Here is a 20,990-nt window from a genome sequence, read left to right on the forward strand (position 1 = left end):
CTACGCACCAGATGCATCGGTGTGTACGCCTGCCAGCGTTTCTGGCACTGCGCCAAGCTCGCTATCTGCGCACAGTTGCCAGCAACGCTGTCAGCCGCATACTTCAACAGTATGGTGCAGAGTCACGTAAAATATCGCGAAAATCTCTAGAAATTATTGCTCGAGAATACTGCCCCTGTTGGCTTGGTACCTGTGGCCAATGAAGCACAAATGGCGACGACAACGGCCACTTTCATTATGAAAGCTAACTTTTTCAATTCGCTTCCGTGAAGGTAAATTCTGCACGTCACGTTCATTCTGACTACGAATCGGTGGGCATGCTATATATAGTTTTTTTTAAATCGGGGCCCGTTACAGTCAGGTTCACCTTTTTTTTTCCAGTACCTATGTCGAATGGGTGCACATTATTCTCAAGGGCGCATCATAATCGGGTAAATACGGTAATCGAGTCTGTACAATTTACTCTTGACACCAGCATCCTCATTTTTCTGGTGTACAAAACCACCTCTTCCGGTCAGACATTGGATATCTAAACATACCTTACTGTGAGAGCTGCCAATCAAGTGTTGTGCCCTAGTGAAAGGCGCATCACTATCGCTGGAAAAAAACTCGTGGGGGCCACACAGTCCACATATGGGGTGGAGGTATGCGCACGCGTTACAGACATATGCACAGGAGTCATGTAACATCTGCTCGAAGCTTTTAGTAAGTCAATTAGAGGAGGCACTAGGGCATATTGCATGGCCACCGAACATGGCTTTATTGGCACTCGTGCAGGTAAGCCTGTTTGCAGGGTATCCTGTGCTAGGTTGATGAAGAGAGGCTTTTGCTGAACAAGCCTTATTAATACCAATGAGAAATCTTTTTCCTATGAAGTTTATGCCATATTTTGGATTAATATTGTACGATGCTACATGTCCTGCGCAGTCTTCAATGAAATACTGTCCCTTTGATAGAAAGATGTTAGGTAACAAAAAATTGTTTTAATCCGTTCAAATGCGATAGTAGCACTTCACAGTAGTGTGCTTGCGCTACCACAATGCTGAATATAGCTGCTTTAGAGCTCAAACAATACGACAGATCATAAAATTCCACTTGCACGAAATGCTGACGCAAACGTGCAGCTTCTAGCCTTTGAGTGCTTGGCTGGCTTGATAGGATGGCAGCGAGGTCATCACGTTCTTTCTTGAGAGCAGCTATAACACACTGTCACTTTTGGTTGCCTGTGTAAAACGAACAAATGGAGAAACAATGCTGTGAAATAAATGCAACTGATGAAGCAAGGCTACACTTGCCCGCTCATGGTTTAGTGCACAATAGGGGCCACGAACTTTGCAGGGTATTTGCAATTCTCCGGGGTATCTTAAAGCTTTAGAGCACGAATACAGCATTTAAAACTAGTGCATTCTGTTTGCATGAACATAACGGGGTATTGATATAGATAACATGAGAGGAACTTTCGATGGCTCTGCAAACAAAATAAAGTAAAACATTGATATAAGAAACTCCAATATAGCTAAATTCTCGATATAACGTATTTTCTTTTTCATAACATCTTGTGTCATGAACCCCACTTATTTTGAACCATATACAGTTAAAGCTGCATATAACACAGTTAGTAAATCGGAACCTTGCTTTGTTATATCAAAATTTCGTTATATTGAAATTCGATATCTGAAAACGGAAAGGGCCGCAAAATTTTCCGAACTATCGTGATTACTCAAAAAGCAAATTTGAATGAGAGAAAAACATTTTGTTGCAATTGAGAGTCGGCGACGAAAAGTACGGTTTCATGCCATGTCCTCGATATCTTCACATCGGCGGTATGAAGCAAAACCAGCCACGCTTTCGCGTGCACTCCACCTTGCAGCTGATAGTGTCGTCCGCAGGGCGGGGAGTGAATGCTTAGGCTGCCTCTCGCTTCAGCGAGTCTCGAAAACTGGAGATTACGCAACCTCCAGTGCTAAACGTGCAGGACGACAACGCACGATGCCATTCCATCTCAGCTTGTCCAGTCTTTGCACACGTGGCAGATTACCTCTAAAACAGGGCACGCGGGCTGCACACTGAGAGCCCGCCGCCACGGCCGTGCTAGAAAAGTAGACGCACGGCAACCTCGTACAACATTCTACCGCCGACGTGAAGATGTCATCAGTGGTGGAAGCGCCATGTTACTATGTTGCGGCGGCCAGGTATAACGTAAAACTATTTCAATCTGTTTTTATTCTAAATCGGCCATTAGCCCTGCGTGATATGCCAAACGGCTGCAGCTCTGCCCATATGGACAGGGCAGCCACCCATATGGGTAGAGCTGGAGCCGTTTTGACCTATCACGGAGGGCTAATGTGTTATGGATTTAGCACACTGTCTTATGGAATATAGGTCAAACTGCAGAACAAAACACTGCCAGACGGCTTCCTTTAGATGAACATTGGCTTTTCAACTGTTGTATGGTTTAAAAACGCACACCGTCCTGCGTATTGTGGCAGGCCAGTGAAAATTCTGCACCCAGCCCAACTTCAAGGACAGCCACCTCCTATAAACGCCCATTCCGCGGAGGACCGGTTGCAGGCCAGCCAAGGAACGTGTTTGTTCCTTCAGCGCAGCCACTGCCAGCCGGCTCACCTTGCGGCTTTAGGGGCTCGGGAAAAGAGCAGCTCCGCCAGGTGAGTGGCACACACAGTTGCACTTTGAGCTACTGTTGCAAATGCTAACCATTTGCTTAGGTTCGCGACCTTTCTCATGGAACTCGAGGTGGTTCTTGAGTGGCAATGCCAAGACAACACATTGATTTGTCAGTGGCTTCTGAAAGCAATAATTAAGCAAGATCCAGTTGACATCAACGTAATGTGAAGCATGCTTGGTTTGCTAGAGTCTGGATGCTATGAATCATATAAATGTTCTGCAGCGAATGGTTACTGCTCTTGCGATGTGTGTATGCTTTATGTCTGTGTATATATAGATACATATGTAACGCGAGCATGAGGCTCCGGGCGCAGCGAAACATTGTCGCCCGAAGACCGATTTTATTCATGTCCCCTCACTTCCAGGCGCCGTCTATCCGTCCCCCATTTCATATTCCCTCTGTCCTAAAATAGAACACACAACAACTTGAGAGTGAGCATGAAGAGGATGACAAGTGCATTTATTAGAATGCGAAACCTGTAAACTCATTACAAATTCAGAAAGAAATGCGGCAATCCGGTGACTTCCAGCATAGCACAGGTGGCTCATGCTAGCTGTTGCGCTCAGGATAAAATAAGCACGCCCCGATGAAGGAAAGCTTGGACACCTTGCAGCAGCGGGAACTCGCATGTCGTAGGGGTCGGTTTGCCTTCGCGATCGGTAGACACGCGGTGTCTCCTGTTTGAATGTTCGGTTCACTAAGTAGTCTGTTAGTGCGGCGAACCCAGAAAGTTCCCGCGTCGTTTTCCTGATTGTGAACAGCGTTGTCACAGAAGTATTTGTGAGGCGATGATCGGTGGTGCTCAAGGTACTCAAGGTGTGGTTGGCTATGTTTCATACTGGCTGGCAGAAAGTGTTACTGGTTTAGTAAGCTTCCGCATAGACTTTCTTTGTGTCGCATTTGTGCCTTCGACGACAGTTTTCGTCATCATTTGTGTCAGTGGCTTTGCCGATATTGTTCTTCAATTTGTCACTGCTCATGTCTGCAGTAGCTGTTTGGGAAAATGCCATTGTCTTCAGAGTGTTATGTGAATTGTTGTGCTAGGGATTGGCAATTGTCATAATGCGTATGTTTTTGTGCCCTCTCCGACGTTAAAAGATGCTGTTTAAGATGGACGCTATCTTTTATTTGGTACTGTGTGACATTCGGTGCGGATGCTTGGTCAGTGGTAGCGAGTTGATAACTTATGCTCTGAAGGGTGCTCTGAGGTAGCGAAGCAGTTACAAGTTCAAATGAAAGCTGCTTGTCCACTGCTGATGCAAATAACTACTGTTCATCACGAAAACAGTCACTCAAAATGTTTTCTCTGACGAGTGGTCTGAGTAGTGCGGAGGTTGCTTCATTTCATCAGTGCAGGCCAAGGAGCTGGCTGAAATGTCTTTAGCATGTTTACTTGTGTGATGCGAGCAAGAGGTGGCGGGCGTAGACGCTAATGATAGTTTTAGCCTGTTTCTCTCTTGCCGTTCAGCCACAGTCAATCTGTACTACGCTAAGTATATTATATATATATATATATATATATATTATACCATATTATAAAAATCTAACAAACAGTGACACCAAGGACCATAGGCCATCATAAGACGCCAACACCGTCATAACCAACAACATTAACACCGTCATAAGCCAGCAGCATCAGGAGAAGCCAACTCGGCAGTTCCCACCTGCGGACGTTGTTTTTTGATCCATTTTCATTTTGAATAATTTATCATTTCTTGAATTCCATTAGTAGGTACGAGTAATTTCCCCTATGTTGTCCTTGGTGTCACTGTTTGTTGGCTTCTTATGATATGATTATTAAAAATCGGGCCCGTCCGTTCTCTCTTTTCTCGCTCATTACATTACGAGGGCTCGAATCTGGCAACATTGATGCCTTCAGGTAGAATATGTGGGTTTATTGACCAGTTGCCTTCACCCAAAAAGATGACGTACTCGTGACGCCTGCGGCAGACAGGATGTTCCACATCTGCCACCTAGGTTTCTGAGTGGTGGCGCTGGCTAACACTCCCAGGGTTAATTCTATTGTAAGACATAAATACCGCAGTAAGTGGATAGGAAACGGCGCCGTGGTTGCTCAATGGTGAGAGCATCGCACGCGTAATGCGAAGACGTGGGTTCGTTCCCCACCTGCGGCCAGTAGTTTTTTCATCTATTTTCATTTTCATTAATTTATCATTTCTTGAATTCATTTAGTAAGTACAAGTAATTTCCCCTAGGCTGTCCTTGGTGTGACTGTTTGTTGACTTCGTATGATTAATAAAGTCGGGCCACTCGGTTCCCTTTCTTCTCGTTCATATATATATATATATATATATATATATATATATATATATATATATATATATATATATATACCTAGTACGAGCAAAATGCCTAGTGCCACTGGGCCTGTCATCTCTAGAAATGCGCAGGTGCCTAGGACGCAGCGAGCGCAGTGTTCATCTCTACAGCTTTCAGGAAGCAACGTGAGCGGACACCCTCACTATTACAACTGCAACCATGAATATAGAGCACGTGTACCGTGTCTTGGAGGCAAAGCAGCTTCTCAAGAAGCGCAGATGTCGTGGCTCATTATGTAGTTCTATGCATTTTCTTTGCAGGAGCCGAGCTTTTAATTCAGGCAGAAGTCGTGTAAGATGACTATCCAAACCACAACCTCTTTTCTTTTACTAGCTGCTTCGCTTAGTGGCTGCTTCGCGTAAGAGGCCAAATACATGCGGAAAAAAATCAGGATGGACTCGGGCAAGAATGTCTCCCATTAAAAGTTGGCCTTGCTGGATCGGGACTTCTCATCTAGCGCACACGACTTGTGTACACTGGTGTGCTGCCGTCCAAATAAGTTGATATTGTGTATTGCTGTTTGGTTTACATGACGGAGCATGTGCTCAGGAGCACACGTGAAGATGCAAAAGCTACATAACCTATAGAAGCATACCTACAACACAATATACCTCTTGCTGTGGACCAGGCCACTCAAGTTCTCCACACATAAGTTTATGGATCCAGAAAATGGTTGCAGTGTAATATGGAAAAGAGCCCACATGACGGGCGAGTGATGTAAACAGGAAAGTTCGCTTCAAATCACTCATATCGTCATCAGCATCATTAGCCCAGCTTAGAACTCTCGTGTACTCGACGGTGGCGCCTGGTACATACAAGTTTGGAATCGCACAAGCATCTCGCTATACGAACGTTCATTTGCTGTCTCGTGATTAAGCGGTGCCTGCTGCACTTTCGTCAGCGAGTGTCTGCTCGGCGAGGCAGGAACGCCAATTGAACACTGCCTACTCAATGACGTTGGAGGCAAAGTGAACGTTCAAAAAGCTAAATCTGTCCGTTACATTGCCCCCCAGGCATACAGATGGGAAAGCGGTAATGTCTCTGCAGTAGCTCACACCTTCAATGGCGAGGTGTGCAGTAGCGCTAACTTGTGGTAGATGAAGAAATAATGATCTTGTCAACACATGCGCGCTGTTTCGATGCTCTTTTCTTCGTCCTCGTCTATTTAGTGCTGCTGCTTGTTAAATATGTACCAACTAGCTCCACTTTTAGTTGCACCGGTTTGAGATAGATACTGCAGTGAGTGCCTTTCACATGCAGCTAGCTGACGTGTATCGTAACATAGCTCTGCTTGCTATTTTTGTTGCTCATGCAGTTCTGGCAACATGTTTTGAATCAACGCATTGCAGCCACTTCAACCTCCCTTTAGCCTGCAGGTTGGCTTCTGTCTATCGATCACCCACACGATGGAGTGCATTTCGTATTTCTCGAGAACGAAACGTCGCTAAGTTGCAATCTTGCAGTAAAGACATCCCATAAGGCAGTGTATCTAAACTCTCCTAAACAGTACTGTGTATACACGAGCCCAAATAAACACATTTATCATGTTCATTTATCATTTAGTAGTAATTCCATCATGATATATAACTAATGCGCACCGTATTATTTGCATAAGCGAGTGCCATGTCCAGTTTCACCCAAATCCTCGCCTGCCCACATTGTACGCGTAAGCAGTTCTTGTAATGACACATATTGCTTCACCTCAGGAACAGTTACATCACTCAAACAATCTCAGACTGTTTCTTCACTTAGCACGTCCTAAATCCAAATTCTTTATCTAAAAGCTTGCGACCAGTAACAAGCTACCTTAGATAGACTAACCAGAAACACATTCATGTTAGGCTAAAAGATCGTTTTAAAACTGCGCATGCAATCATTCAATGGTTGAATACAAGTATAGAAAATGTCAAACTGCATTCTTTAATACTGAGCCCCAAGAACAGTAGCACTACCAATGCTTTACCTAAATGAATTTAATGTGTTTATCTTCTCATGCTGCATAAATATCCACAGAAGTCACGAAGTAGAGTCTGCCTATTTTTCAATGCTGTGTAGTTGGTCTTTTCCTGATGAACATTTAACTCGCACCAAACGTACACTGCTGAAATGTACTGCGGCGAAGAGAACTGGTGCAGGATGCTTGAGAACAACGCCAATGCATGTGTATTGTTCATTTTTTTCTTCCAAATTGCCAAACTACCAGTAACAGCAACATAGGCATACTTAGATTTACAGAAAGACAACATCGGATTTAGTAAATAATAAGGTTTAACATTCAACGAAGGAACTATGAAAGATGCCATAACCAATGACTACTGGGAATTCTGACCAAGTGTTTTTTTTTTATTAGGCAATGAAAGCTCTGCAAATGAACAGCTTTCCCATTCCCTCCTCGTCAGAATGCCAGCTGCGGGGAACCGAATCGGTGACCTTACGCCCAAGTAGCTAAGCACCACTGCCAGTGAGCCATTGCGATTGTGGTAGGTACCACGTATTTTTCTTCAGCGTCGTTTTGAATGGAGTAGTTTAAACAAATACATATTTTTATCAGAAATGAAAAATACCAAGAAAAGCTGTCTCCTTGTGAGGGGGGACTTAAGTAGGCCACAAAGAATATGAAAGCAAATGACAGGTGGTGACACCACATATGTGACAGTGTCTGCCTACGATAAGGTGATTTTCGTTAAGAGAAGGCATCCAAAAATTAGCTAACACTAAATCTGAAAACTCCTAGAACTTCCTCTCCAGAAAAGTCGGCCATAGTAGTGAAAATACCTTGTAGTCTGATGCTGAACCGATGTCGAAATTTCCTCATTTTCTTCCGTAATAAAAAATGCCCGCTAGAGCTCTGAAAGAAATTTCTAGCACAATGCCGATATATCACTCTACATTTTCACTCAAGCTCAGAAGTCACTTCTGTGTTATGCGCACAAAGTACCGAACTGAGGATTGGTTGGGTGCAGGTAGCTAGGCTAGAATTACTGTGCTTCACCTCTTTCCCTAAATAAATAAATATATTCTGTGGTTGCACGCGCCAAAAGAACACACAAACTGCAATCGATACGTGCATTGGAAAGTTCACAATGACAATATTCAACTGCGTTTCTTAATTCAGAAGTATATTCTATTCATAGGTGGAGAAGAAAATCAACTTTATCTCAGAACCCCTGGTCCCTATACTATTGCTCAGGGGAGCATATGAGCATTTTTGCATTTTGCCACCATCAAAATGCCTTTGCCTGAGCCGAGATCGAATCAACAACTTCACACTTAGCAGTGCAAAGCCATACTCAATAAGCCAATACGAAGGCTCTTCTTTCCGTGAAATAAAACTGGCCCTACATGCAAGACCCCATCTACAGAGGGCTGGAGATGTTTCAGACTTCTATACTGCAAGTGATGAGTGAGAGGTTCAGCTTTGGGTTTGGTGGTGAGCCAGCACCAGCACGACCGACGCCAACGTACTCCGAGATGCTCAGGCGACCCGCCGTTCACAGTGCACCCATCGTTCTAAGTGCACCGATCGTTGACAGTGCGTCCATCGTTCACAGTGCGCCCATCGCGAGGCCAAGTAACTTCGTGCCGATAGCGCACAATGCGCCCCGTATGGCTGAGACAAGGCCCAGGAAAAGTTACGTGTGGCGTGGCGCGGACCGTAGGCCCCTGTGTTTTCACTATGGAGAGGCTACTCATCTGTGCCGATTTTACCCGTACCGTAAGCCGGTCTGAGAGGATTTTCTATGAATGCGCCACGCCCCCGAAACGGCGAAAGACCATCTGACATCGAAGAGTACTTATGTACGCGGCAGAGTTTTAGCGCACCTCGCCATCACCAACCTCGGTCGCCATACCCTATGCGTTACCGATCATCAAGCCCGCGTGCCTCTTCAAACACGACTAGGCATCGTTCGCCTAGCCCGAAGCCGGAAAACTGAAGCGAGCGACCTGTGGCGGTGGGGCCGCTAACAATCGGACATGCGAAGATCCTCCACCGCGGTACCAGGGTGACATCGACGATTGGTTACAGGTAAAGAAGTGCAGCAATGAGAAAATAGCTTCGGACTTGCCTTTGCTGATTGATGGGTACGAGCTGAATGCGTTAATTGATACCGGGGCGGATTATTCGGTGATAAGTCATGAAGTGGCGAAGAAGCTAAAAAAGGTTTTGATGGAGTGGAATGGACCTCAGATACGCCCTGCAGGTTGTCACCTTGTTATGCCCCTCGGCAGGTGCGCCGCAAGAGTTCAGATACGAGGATTTACATACGTTGATGAATTCGTAGTACTTTCGAAATGCTCGAGGGATGTTATACTTGGTACAGATTTTCGGAAGACTAACGGCGCCATTATCAACTTACGGAAGTCAAGCGTATCATTCTCGACCGAGCAAGCTATAACCTGGGAAGAATCAGGAGAACCATATATCACTCCACTGCGAGTCGTCGATGACAATGTAACTGTACCGCCACGCAGTAGCGTAATAGTTCTCGTCAAAAATGATACCTTCAACGAGTGCGAAGGTATAGCGGACAGTAACACGAAACTTTTCTCGAACAGGAGCATGGGTATGGCACGAGGACTCGTTCACCTCCGTAGGGGGTGCGCAGATATCCTACTCACGAATTTTGGGAACGAGTTTCAGCACATCGCGAAGGGAACAACTATCGCCTTCTTCCTTTAGTTTTCTGAAACGACAGAATTAGGCAGCCTAGAGCTAGCATCTGCGGATGTGCCAACGACCCGCGACGCCCGCGAAGTAATTGTCATCAATCCGAACCTTTCAGTGCTTCAAAAGCAACAGTTACACAGCCTGATACAGGATTTTGCTGAACGTTTCTCTTGTTCTTCGAAAGTGCCGCGCACGACCATTACAAAGCACAGAATTATAACAGAGGAGACAACCAGACCGGTATGTCAGCATCCGTGTCGAGTCTCGCCGAAGGAAAGAGAGATTATCAAGAACCAAGTACGCGAAATGCTTGAAGACGATGTCATTCAGCCTTCCAACAGTCCGTGGGCGTCTCCCGTAGTGCTTGTTAAGAAAAAAGACAACACACTGCGGTTCTGTGTAGACTACCGTAAATAGAACAGTGTGACTAAGCGGGATGTATACCCCCTCCCACGCATCGATGACACGTTAGATCGGCTACTGTACTGGATTGTATTTCTATGCGGCTGAAAGCACGCTCCTGAATGATGTGCCGATTCATTGTGCCTGACGCATGTGTATGGAACCACGTGTCGTTGACGTCACGCTGGTTCTACTTAAACTGCTGTGGAAATAAAGACGGGGCTTTTTCGCCTGCCGGCGAGTTGGACGACAGTCGCCTCAGTCTTTCGCCGATCACGCACTGATAGCGGCGGGCGCCGCTATGTCAGCTACGGTGTGCAAAATTTTTCTCCTCCCTCGATCTGAAAAGCGGATATTGGCAAATTGAAGTGGATGAGCGAGACCGCGAGAAGACAGCATTTGTAACCCCGGATGGACTCTATCAATTTAAATCTCTCCCATTTGGTCTCTGTTCTGCGCCGGCGTTTCAGCGCATGATGGACACTGTACTTTCCGGCTTAAAATGGCAGTGTTGCCTAGTATACCTAGATGATGTCATCTTTTCCGCAACGTTCGAGCAGCATATCGAGCGACGGCGGTTAGTGTTGGAGGCAATCCGTTCGGCAAACCTAACAATTAAACTGGAGAAGTGTCAGTTCGCATTTGAAGAACTTTGATTCCTTGGACATGTCATCAGCGCTCAAGGTGTTCGACCAGATCCCGATAAGACAGCGGCAGTCGCGAAGTTCTCGACGCCGGTATACAAAAAAAGTCAGTACGACGCTTTTTGGGTCTATGCGCTTACTATAGACGATTCGTCAACAATTTTTCAAAAATAGCAGAGCCTCTAACAAAACTTACAAGAGATGATGTACCCTTCGTGTGGCAAAGCGAGCAACAGAGCGCGTTTAATGAGTTGAGAAAACGCACGAAAGCGCCCCCAATCCTTGCTCGCTTTGACGAAACAGCTGAGACAGAAATACACACCGACGCCAGTAATGTCGGTCTCGGTGCCATCCTGGTCCAGTGGCAAAATGGCGAAGAAAAGGTTATTGCATACGCTAGCCGGATTTTATCGAAAGCAGAAACCAACTATACAGCAACCGAAAAAGAATGTCTCGCCGTGATCTTGTCCATAAGTAAATTTCGTGCATACCTGTATGGCAGACCATTCAAACCAATCGGCGATCACCATTCCCTTTGCTGGCTGGCGAACCTAAAGGATCCATCCGGAAAACTATCAAGATGGAGCCTCCGATTGCAAGAGTAGGACATTACGGTCGTAGGCAGATCTGGAAGAAAGCAAACCGATGCCGACTGTTTGTCACGCACACCAGTAGACGCAGCACCATCAGAGGAAGAGGACTTTCAATACCTAGGCATTGTCGAAGCAACTCAAATCGCGGAACATCAACGCGCTGACGAAGAATTACTACCTCTCCTTAAGCACCTCGAAGGATTCAACATCCAAGTACCACGTATTTTTTCCAGAGGCCTGTTAACGTTCTGCCTCGGAGGAAATGCCCTATACAAGAGAAACTTTAAGCCAAACCGCGAAAAGTTTTTGCTTGTAGTCCCTGCAACTATGCGTCAAGAAATTCTACAAGCATGTCACGATGAACCTACATCTGGACATTAGGGCGTTAGTCGAACGTTCGCTAGGATTAGTTTGAATTATTATTGGCCCAAATTGTTAGCTTCAGTGCAGCAATATGTTAAGACTTGCCGCGAGTGTCAAAGGCGAAAATCGCCGTCTGTGAAACCGGCAGGCCTTTTACAGCCTATAGATCAACCACAAGCTCCATTTCAACAAGTTGGAATGGACCTTCTTGGACCCTTCCCTACATCTTTCCTTGGGATAAAGTGGATCGTGGTGGCTACAGTTTACTTAACCAGGTACACTGAAACAGACTCCCTACATCCAGGAACGGCGGCTGAAGTTGCCAAATTCTTCGTGAACAACATAGTCCTGCGGCATGGCGCTCCAACTGTCGTCATTACTGATCGTGGAACAGCCTTCACAGCGGAACTTATGCAATGCTTGATGAGGATGACCCATACTGGCCATAGGAAAACTACCGCCTATCATCCTCAAAGCAATGGTCTAACTGAACGCCTGAACAGAACCCTCGCTGACGTGCTCTCTATCTATGTAGATGTTGAGCATAAGATGTGGGATGAAATTTTACCCTACGTCATCTTTGCCTATAACACGGCCGTACAAGAGACAACGAGAGCTACACCATTCAAGCTTGTATACGGTCGTGCAGTTACCACAACATTGGACGCTATGCTGCCGATAGATGATTATGATTACCCCCCGGATTTAGATTACTTCTTACAAAGAGCTGAGGAAGCCGGCCAGTTGGCAAGATACAGAATACGTCGCCAACAACAGATCGATGCAAGGCACAACAACCGGCGACATCGCGAAACGCGATATGAACCTGGTGACAAAGTGTGGGTATGGACCCCAGTACGATGTCGTGGGCTGTCTGAAAAACTTCTTTCTCGATATTTTGGGCCCTATGAAGTAGTTCACCGCTTTAGTGACCTTACTTATGAAGTCAAGTCTGCCGGACACGAGCGTTTAAGGCAACGCAACCCCACGGAGCGCATACATGTTGTGCGCATGAAACCTTATTATGACCCACGATACACGTTAGTTTATCTACAACACATACGTATTATGTCGCTTTCTTACGCATCGGGTCGACGCGCACTAAGAGGGGGGATAGTGCCACGCAGATCGCTTTGAACGCCAACAGCGTCCATCACGACACGCGGAGTGCGCCTGTCTACCGGCCTGCGTGCGCACGAGCTCCAACCTAGAAGCTGCCCCACCAATGGGAAACGACAGCGTGTGGTTTTCATCGAGGGAGGCCGCGAACGGCGTTCGAAGACAGGGGCACGCGACAGAGGACGTTTTTCGACGACTTTCGCTGCGCAGGCAGCAGTAATCCCCTTCAGCTCTGGGCACAAGTTCGCCCTTTAATAAATAGTTTATTTTTTGTAAACCTGTGAATCTGAAGTCGCTACAATATGCCTGAAGACGAGCATTCTGGTAGAAACGCAGCCTCTTGCAAGGGCCGATCCCGGAAAAAGTGCCCAGCCGTGTCCAAAAACCCTGACATATTTTCAGAGATGTCGAAACTCTACAACATCCACCTTTCACATTGTGAAACACAGGTTATTGAAAATTCATGCCAAATCGGTCCCACAATTGGGTATTTTCTTTTATTATTGTATTCATATTACGGGCCTCATAGGTCCATGCCGGGAGGGCCACAGAAAACAAGCGTTATCAGCAAATAACAATGTCGGGCTCACAGATGGCATCGTCGACTTTAGTGGGACATCGTGACAAAGCAACATTAGAAATATCGTGTAGCAATAGGACCAGGTATGATGCTGCTGGTCAAAGAAAAATAAGCAACATTGCTGTAATGGTTTCCTATGGTGTGCTCATCTGTCAGAGCCGTAGAAAACACAAGATTAAAGAAAAATACACGTAAAAGTGTGACGCCAGTAGTAAAAAAAATTATAGCCTTGCTGCTGGCATCATAACAGACAATGAAATAACTAATGTCATGAAAGAACCCGAATAGTGTATGCTATAGGAAAGTACTGTATAGGACTGTCCCACCCGCCGGCGTGGCTCAGTCAGCTAAGGCGTTGTGCTGCTGAGCACGAGATCGCGGGATCGAATCCCGGCCGTGGCGGCCGCATTTCGATAGAGGCGAAATGCAAAAACGCCCGTGTGCTTGCGTTGTAGTGCTCGTTAAAGAACCCCAGGTGGTCAAATTTAATCCGGAGCCCTCCACTAAGGCGTGCCTCATAATCAGAACTGGTTTTGGCACGTAAAACCCCAAAAAGAAGAATGTATAGACGATTTGCAGCAGCCGGTTCGTGCAACAGAAATCAGATGGCGCCACCGGAGCGCCGCGCGTGTTGGACATCTCTGGCCTTGGGCGCGCAAACGAAACTACCATTGCTCAGTCGCGAAAGCGTAACCAGCGGCGTTTAACAAGCGCAGTTTGTCAAACGTCGAACAATATTCTTCTCCATGTGGAGATTAAGAGGGAAAACGTGTGCTGTGGTAGGATGCAAAAACTGTGATGGCGACATTAAGCTGTGGAACACGTCGGTGCGTGAAATACACGCGCCACAGCTGCATCAAGACTGCCCGTGCCCGAGGCCGTTTTCCATGCACCGATTTCCTCAAGGAGAGAAAAACAAGCTCACCCGGCAATGCTGGATAGCGAACCTACAGAGAAAGAACTTCAATTAAGGCACATCGGCAAAACTAAGTGGCAGATCATAGTACCGAATGAGCGAACGCGCTCGGCTTGCGGAATAGTGTATAAGCTTCCCATCTTGCGCTTGCTGTACATTAAGGTCACCGTGCGGTGTTTCAGTGGCAGAACACAAGCATTAGCGATATCGTATTGGAACAGTCACCTGCTATCAGTGATGTTTATCCTTAAGCGAAATTACACGCCACGTGCGTATATGCGCCGGGATCGGTGCCACTTAAGGCGTACTAGTTGTCGCGGTGAGAACTCCTGCAGAAAAGATTGGAAAAGTGCTATCTGAATCGCATTTTTAAATCGTTAAGCTTGACGAAGTCCTGCCTGCGCGTCTGATTTTACATATGTTGGTTTCGCTGCTGTATCGGATGCACGGTGTGATCAGAACGTAGACCTGGCGTTGTTTGTGGCCAGCAACAGGTGCGCGAAAGCTAGCTGTGTTGACACTGTAGCACAAAATTATTGTTTCAAACAACGCTAGAAGCGTTGGTTGCGTGTTTATCGTAAAATGATATACAATAATGTCACAATTTCGTGATGTCAAGAGAAACCATGAAAATAAAAGTAAATAATTTCAAACTCACCAGTTTGACATTATCTGATTAGCTGCATTTTAAAGCAGTGGTAACTACAGATCAGCTGTTTCCTTCTGCCTTGTGTCTTTCAGGGTTCCCCCAAAGCGCATCTGAATATATATATATATATATATATATATATATATATATATATATATATATATTATTTACTTTAATTTTCATAGCCTCTTTTGACATCGCGAAATTGTAGCATTATTTGACACTATGAAATTATGACATTATTTGTGATTATGGAAAAGGCATTGGCAGTACATTGCTATTGCCTTTTTTTCACATTTGTGTCAGTTTGCAATAAGAACTGCATGCGTTACCCATGTGCGTGCTTTTTATTTATGTGGACTCCTTTATTCTTATGTTCAAATAAAAGCAGACCATTGTAAATATTACATGAATCACCCTTTTCTTTCAGGTATGTTCTATTCACTTTGTCAATGGGCATCCAACCAAGGACTATCCCTACCCAACACTGCAGCTTGGAACACAGCTTTATGCTACAGATGCCATCTTTGGATTGACACAAAGCTTTCCCAACATTGCCGCTAAAAGGTTGATGCCCTCTGCAAACCCCCTGTAGTCCTGTGCAGGCTTCCCATCTTGGTCGATTGCCTTGACCATGTAGTCGTAGACAACTGAAACAGGGGAGAAACATTTGTATGTACTGCGGGAATGAAAAAAAAAAATGGCAATGAAAGAAAGCTGATTATTTACTCCTCCTCAAGACATCTGCAGATGTTTGAAAGAACTAAAATAACACGATAGATACAGTCTGATATTAAAATGATCGTTTGGATTTATAAATTATAGTTCTGGAGTTTCAATAATTAATATATATTTCATTACTAAGCTGGTGTTGCTCTCCTATGAAGAGTTTAAAAAGTTGAAACGGGAGCTCTCATTTATAAAACGCTTGTGTTACAGCTAGCCAAAGTTATGCCCCTGTCACATGGCCCCTTTCCATCGCGATCGAGCCTCGATCCGGCTCGGACTTTCGATCGCAATCGAAAATGAGCGCTACTACACAGTCCAAGGACCAGGATCGTGTTGTTTGGGCTCTAACGCTTTAAGTGTAACTAAGTCTGAAGCAAATAATAAACGTGCCTAATAGGTAGTAAAGGTACGTACAAATCAATTTTCAGAAGAATTACTTTTTCATTCGGTATTTTAGGTAAACGACGTGCCACGTCCGCCGATTCTGATTGTCTGCAAATCTGAGAACTACGTGCATGGCGTCGACGCAGCACACAGATTTTCAAAATTATACGTGCATAAAAAATAAAACGGCTTTTTTAGAGCGTTATTTCTTCGGATCTCTTTCTTTCTCGTTGTACCTTGTTTTCTGTCACACTGAGCTAGAAGCTGCTTACGTCGGTCTCCGATCGAAATCGGACACTTCGATTACGATTTGCGGATCACGACCGACTGGATTCGGATCGAGGCTCAATTGCGATCGAACGTGCCCGTGTGACAGGGGTTTTACTATGAAACAACACCCGTTCGGGGGTATTCAGTTAGAACTTAGTACATCCAACAAACACAATCTGCCGCTCCGAAGTCAACTACGCGAAACTATTGCGTGCCCGCCACACTGGTGAATTCTGCAGAGATCAGTGCACCAGTATCGAGGCAAACGCTTACCTCAACGTATGTGGGAAGCTAAAATACCAGCGAGCGAGACGTCAACACACAAGCGGACACGGATTTTTCACTCGGCGCTCAAGCATACACATTCGAGGCCGTCAAGCAAAGCGCGAGAGGCTGGGAAACCACTTCAAACAGCTCAGATCGTAGCTTAAGTACACCGCACTAACCACAAAAAGAAAAAGAACTAGCGAACTGACGTGAACGCCGCACAAGAAGCCTCCATGAGCTCGAATCGCTCGGCGCGAACGAGCGACGCGCATGCACGATGATCGAGCGCCAGAGCGCTCCGGCGCAAGCACATACAACGTTAAAATGACAAACAATGGTTCACTTACATGTTTGTTGAACCATGGGCCAGAGCTTTGTGTCGTCGATCCAGCCGCTGTCCATCGGTGGACCCGAAACAACGCCGCTTGCCGCACCGTCGCCCACGACTATAGCAGTACGGCGCCTTCGCTGGCCTTCAACCCAAGGCCAGTCATGCCGGCGCAATCACGTGATCAAACATGGCCGCGCCCGTGCGCCGCTGCTGAAAACCGTCTATAGGACTCTCCCGCTGTCTATCTGCACACTTGCCGTGAGCCATTTGCCACGCCTCGCTCGGGCGCTTCATGGGCGTGCCTGCTCTTTAGAGCATTATCTTTCTATCCTCCGTCGAATGCGAACAGGGCACATGCGGTGCATTCTTGCACGTGCACTTTCCCTCAGTCGAATACATTGAAATGCAACAAATAAAATAACAAACATCTTATTTCTTAAAGAATTGGTTTTTAGTTTTGAATGCTTTAAATTTGTGATGACAAACGGACATCGAGTGAATTATTAAATTTTGCACTTTTTTGTCGCGAGTGGCGACAGTGAGGCGAAAGCTTGCAACCTGATACATTCTATAGGGTCGCACGCACGAGGGAGTTCATACGGTGAGTAGTCGCCAAGGGCGCTGCAGTGCTATTGATAAAATCGATGCGATAATGATGCATAAAGTCAATAATGACAATGATCTGTCCATTCCTTGTCTATTAGGGAAATGGCAACGCAGCGCTGCGGCATGGCTGTTCAGCGCAGGTGCTTTCACTGAGGCGGCTATTATGGCCGCCGCTTTACCAACTGAAATGACACTCTAATCATAGAGACAGGGGCCACGGCTGCCGCTGCAAAATTGCTGTGCGGTATTGTAGGGTCCGTAGTGACGCAGCACACTGCAAATGCACCAGCTTATCTGCGTGCGTGAAGTCTCCGCTATGCATTTCGAAGAGCGTGCTGCCCAGCGACCGAAATCATCGCTTGTCCTCGCTTGCCCAGTGAAGGTGCCTCCGTGCGCATGTACGCAGAATTTGAGTGTGTTTTTCACTCCAGTGTGCTTGCCGATTGCCTCTGCTGGTGAGCTAACAGCGACCGCAGATGGATATCATAACGACAGCGCAGCAATCGCATTTTGGTGGGTGAGGGCTCTTGTGTGCAGTTAGGAAATTAGACTTCAAACGCAGGAAGGTGTTGCAATTGTTTAGTGTGCCGTGGTTGTGATGAAGAAATTCTATCGCACTAGATTTGCTTGCGCTGGCCGCTTACCCTGTTCGCGACACGGCGGCTCTGATACATCACTGATGACAGCAGCCATCTCAAATGACAGCTGCGATACGTTGTCGTTGGAAAACACTACGCATTGCTCAGGATCGTCGTCCACCGCGGCGCATCGACGCCTTGCAAGCAGCTACAGTGACCTGCCAATAATTATTTGCTGTGCGCTACGTCGCCACAATGCAGGCAATGAACCGTGTTGTGTGGCTATCAAAGCCCAAGAAGATATATGCAGAAGCCAGCGAAAGTCGACGCTTTTTTTTTTATAGTGGTGCTCAGTGGATCGCCGATGACAGTGCGTTGTGCGTGTTTTATTTCGCCTGTCAAGATTGTTAATGTCTCTCAGTTCCACACCACGTCGCTGTAGCCGAGAAATAGGTCGGGCGTTTCTGAACGGTGGTGGGCGCGCACAAGAGTGCGCGCCCACCACCTCGTGCGGGGCCTCGCGCGGGGCGTGACCTATAGGGTTTTGATTGACAGGCGAACTCGTGCCAAACTCGTACATCGCGAAACCCCCGTCGAGTTGAACTCGTGAACATGGCGGCGGCAGCAGCAGCCTGTGTCATCGCATCCAGCGGTAGTAGACGGTCAATATGACCGTCTGGACCCGTTCACCTACATGACCGACATTGAGTTTCGCGTCATTTTTGCCTTTGCAAAACGTCATTGCGCTGGCTGAGTGACGAGTTAAGCGAAGGCCGTGGCAGCGTGGCGGACAAATTATGCTTTCCGAGCACAGAGTGGTGTGACTAGGCTGTGGAGGAAAGGTTCGTGCGATCGCTTCGGCTCTCTCCTGTTTCAAGCGCTGCTTGCTCGTCCACCGCGCCCCAGCCTCAGGCCAGTTCCGGCGTCGTCATCGGAGTACTGGGGCACCTGCGAGGACGTGGGGTTCAACCCGGACCAACCAATCTGTGATGGCGAAGTGGCAACATTATATATGAATACTCAGAATGGACGCAGAGCTGCCTTCCGGTGCAACAGGTGCTGAAAGCAGTTTTCACAATTACACAGTACCGCTGCACTGCACGGGAAGACAGGCGAAGGAAGTTACTTCGCTAACACGGTCTGCCTCGGCCGTCCGAGCGACCGCCTCTCCGGGCGGCAAATTATTTGGCTCACGTACTGCGTGAGCAAAACCGTATACATGTGGCTGTTGAAGGAGATCACCTGCGACTTGTTTCCTCTGTCGGAGCACGTCATCGCCGACTGCAGGAAATACATCCGTGAGGTCGCGAGGAACGAGCTGCTGGCGCGACCTTCACTCGGTGGCCCCGGGAAGATAGCGCAAATTGACGAGTGCCTTCTTCGCGGCGAGCAAAAGTACAACCGAGGCCAGCTAATGACGGACGACAACGTTTCACCGAGCCGCCAAAATTACAGCGGTGTTAAAAATGGTGGCCCATGGGTCTTCGGCATCGTCTGGGCGACCAGAGGAGTGCTGCGACTTTTCAAGGTCGACCGACGAAAGGCGGCGATGCTAGGCGCCATTATTGCAGCGAATGTTCAACCGGGGACCATTATTCAAAGTACCGAATTGTCGGCATACAACTGTATCCCAAATTTAGTAGATGCTAACGGGGCTATGCCTCAATGTGCATTGGGAGACAGTCAACCACAGCGTGAACTTTGTGGACCCCATCACGGGCGTTCACACGCAAAAAAAAAAAAATCGCAAGTTACTGTCAAAAAGTGAAGCGCTACCTCATCAGCGGTGCGCACAGGATAACTGAACCGATGCTGGAGTCCCACCTGGGATGGTTATGATGGCAGTCAACGGCCACGTGCGCTGCAAAGACACTTTCTTGCGTTTGTTTGAAGCCACGGATCGCTCGGGCTACCCAGTATAAAGACTCCTTCTTGCGGCTGTTTGAAGCCACCACACAGCGCTAGCTAGTATGAGGGTGCATCACAAAATAAATGAAAATAAAGCGTAGTTTTCTGACCCATTGATTTCCGTCATTACTGCGTGCTTACACGCTAAGCGCGCGGCAAACCACTTATGTGCTAGCCGACGCTCACTTCGTCTCGCAGCCTTACTTTAGCGCGAGCAGCGAGCGATCTGTTGAGACAAGTGTGAAAACCATGCGCACACCAATATGTGCTCGGAAATGGGAGCACAAGCACGTAGCGAGCCGCGCCAATCCAATCAAGAGGGAAAAAAAGGGGGGCGAGCGTCCCCTCGTGGTATAATGCGAAACGTGTTAAACTGCAAATTAGTCTAATACGCATTCAGTGTACATCTTGTAAACATTAAAATGCTTACAACCCACATTGTGACTAATATTATTGTACTAACTGCATTTATTTTACAACTTGCTTGTGCTTCTAATGCACTCGGTGGAACGACAAACAAGTGAAAGAAGGCACGATCATGCACCGACCGTATGATCGCGTGAGCCCCAGTTTGTCGACCGCCCATATGGCAACGCCCAAGCGATGATAGCCAACCAGAGTGAATCTAGAAGAACCAATGAAACTGGAGGCGTGCCGACGGACAAAATTTCTGTTGTTAACATTAGTTCTTTCATCTTGGGGCGTCGCCAGAGCTCGGGAAGATCCCGAGTTTCGCCAAACTCGGCGCATCCTGCATAGCACCCCTGCCTTCGTCTTCTCCCTGCACCTTTCTGGGGACTTGAAACTAAGTAAGTAACAGAAACCAGCGACATTGTCCCAGTATGCTGGCCATCCAGACCGTTCGGTTGTGCTGGACACTACCTGAAGGAAGTTTCGATCCAACGGCCCTCGCCTGGTTTATTCTCAGCATGGCTTCCAGCTGGTTTGCAGCTGGT

Source organism: Dermacentor silvarum, chromosome 1 (genome assembly GCF_013339745.2).
Source record: "Dermacentor silvarum isolate Dsil-2018 chromosome 1, BIME_Dsil_1.4, whole genome shotgun sequence".
NCBI lineage: Eukaryota > Metazoa > Arthropoda > Arachnida > Ixodida > Ixodidae > Dermacentor > Dermacentor silvarum.